The 2,618-nt window shown below is 43.6% G+C and overlaps 1 long non-coding RNA gene across 1 annotated transcript; it reads right to left on the bottom strand.

The window, feature by feature from the left end:
- Window positions 1-775: 775 nt before the first annotated feature.
- Window positions 776-1,769, bottom strand: LOC310820151. The gene is made up of 3 exons (XR_014554803.1): window positions 1,667-1,769; window positions 1,287-1,318; window positions 776-881 (listed from the first exon to the last, which is right to left on the bottom strand). It is a non-coding gene; the product is annotated as an uncharacterized lncRNA (long non-coding RNA).
- Window positions 1,770-2,618: the final 849 nt, after the last annotated feature.

Genomic DNA, 2,618 nt, shown 5'->3' with positions numbered 1-2,618 from the left:
GTATCTTAGACATTGTAGTGCGTGGGTGAGTTTAACCACTAGATGGCCCCCCACACTACGGTCTCGAGAGTGAATTAAACCAAGCAGTGCAATTTACCAAAACACAAACCTCTGAGGTTAAGACTTACACGTGTAGCAGCAGTGTTGCTCATCCCAAACTCTGTACTCCTAGGAACAAACAGTAGAACAAACACCTTATAGGGTTTGACTTACACATAACACTCTAACAATGCCTTCTGAAAGGGGCTAAGGGTGCTGTCAGGGAGACGGTAGGTAGGTAGGTACCTGTGGACAATTCTGTTTGGGACACACCCGTCTCTCTGTCTGAGTGCCCTCTCTGGTACAGCGGTAGGACACACAGGGCAGGAGGGTGTCTGTCCATCTGTCCCCCACCTGACCAGACATACAGACATCAGGCATGAATGATATGGAAATAACAATAGGTTGGATGCTAACCAATAGTCATGCAACAGGTCTAGTATACACAAACCCTTGTTTGTGTGGTTCATACTGTAAGAAATAGTCTTTAGCTTCAACTCACCTTGTATGCCTTTCCCTTGTAGTGACATATCTTCTCCACTGTAAAAATAATGTACAATAGGTGAAGGGAAACATGCTTTTAGGAACTAGTGTAACATGCTTCTTGTTACTAACTAGTGTAATTACAATGTTATTACACAACATAAGTGTGAATATGAAAGTATCATCACTATCACAATTGGATTATTACCACAGCTCTGTGTGTTGCAGCAACCGGGAACGAGGACTGAGTTCTGGTTGCAGATGGGGGTGGGGGAGGGAGGTTTGGGTCGACACTCCTCTGACCTGGTCCGGTTGTTACACGTACACACACTACAGTTGGCCTGCCATGTCTCTCCAAGCTGTCAAAGAAGAAACACACAGTCTCAAAATGAATGTATCAGAATTGGTGCTGTTCTCACCGGCTAGCCAGGCTACCTGACTGCTTCTGGAGTGAATAACACTACCTTGTTTGGCAAGCATACAGTCAGACATAGGTTCAAATAGTGTCATTTCAAATACTTTGCGGTGCTTCATTGAGTTCGCCTGGCACAATGGACCCCATGGAAAAAAGTAAAAAAAATGTTGTGCAAAGGCTTAAAGTATTTGAAAAAAGTAAAATACTATTTCAACCCCGATCTAACTATGGCGGGTTGGCCGAAGCAGAAACAGACTGATATCCAGGCTGGACATAGATAGCCAACCATTCAGAAACCCAATACATTGCCAAAAATTCCATATTATCTGAGCACTGTAGGTACTCTCACCTGTTTGGGTTCCCCCAGCGGTCCCTTACAGTCTGAGAGAAAAGATGAAGGATGAGGTTAATTCATGAGATCAATAATCTGATCCAAGGACAAAGAGATCAAATCAAGACACATCAAAACACATGTTGTCTCGCTGAAGATCATGAGTAAGGACCTGAGAAATTCCTGACCACCTGACCTGTCACATTATCAACATGTAATTCAAAGTTTATCCTGCACGTGTCTCCACACTCCAGACCGTTAGCAACAGATTTTTACTCTTTTTACTTTAAATTTGCTTATGAACACAACACATGGTTTGAGCGAGTGCTATATTGCCCTCTTGGGGCTGGGGGATGGCACTACAAGAGAATAAGTCAAGAATTCCTCAGCCCACTCACAGGTGCATTCAGACACACAGATCTTCTTGTGCGGCTCAGCTCGGAGCTGGCCATCAGGACAGAAGCAGCCTGCCGTCAGCTCCTCCAGGACTGTCCCTTTCACACGGAGTCTGTGGAAAGAACATGAACCAGGGAAAAAAATAATTAAGTAGAACATCCCTTTAAGGTAAGTCCTGGGCTAAACACAAATATATATTGGGCATCCCTTTAAGGGAAGTGCTGGGCTAAACAGCACTTTCAGTGGAACGTCTTCTTTGAAGATGCTGCCTAGGAGTGTCTGGGAAATCAATGCCTGATATTTGTTAACTTGAATGATGTCACTCACCCTCCACTACAGAAGTCATCCAATCGTCGTCGATACTCACTGAATACCAACCCTACTGGGCATACCGGGACTGAAACAGAGACATGACAAGAGTACAAAAGAGAATACGAGATTCTTTATGTTTTCACAGCTTGATGAAATTCCATAGGACCATACCAGCGCACAGTGCATATTTCCATTTTCAAAAGTATAAAAGAATAGAACAACATAGAATATTACATATAATATAATAGAACAGAACAATATAAAATAGAATAGAAATTACCGCAACTCCCATTGGTCAGGTGTCTCCAGATCACCAAGATGCCTTGTTTCTTGCACTCCTCTGCTGCTTGTTCCAGGGGGGAACAAGACATGTTCCCGTTCGTACACGAGTCAAACCTGCAGTTCTTCTCCAGCAGCCTCAGGTCTATCTTCCTACTGCACTCAGCAAACACTCTGCAATATACAGTACATGCAACATAACAATACATAATACCTACAACACATAGTTCATACAGCATAAACTACATAATGCATACAACTACAGGCAAACAGCATACAGTACTTTACAACATAAAACAGTGTGGGGGGACATGCAGCGTTCGGCCTGTAGAGGGAGCTACAGGACCGTGGCCAGGGTTGTGT

This window comes from Argentina silus, assembly GCF_951799395.1.
Source record: "Argentina silus genome assembly, chromosome: 20".
NCBI lineage: Eukaryota > Metazoa > Chordata > Actinopteri > Argentiniformes > Argentinidae > Argentina > Argentina silus.
This window is presented reverse-complemented; position numbering and strand designations above follow the sequence as displayed.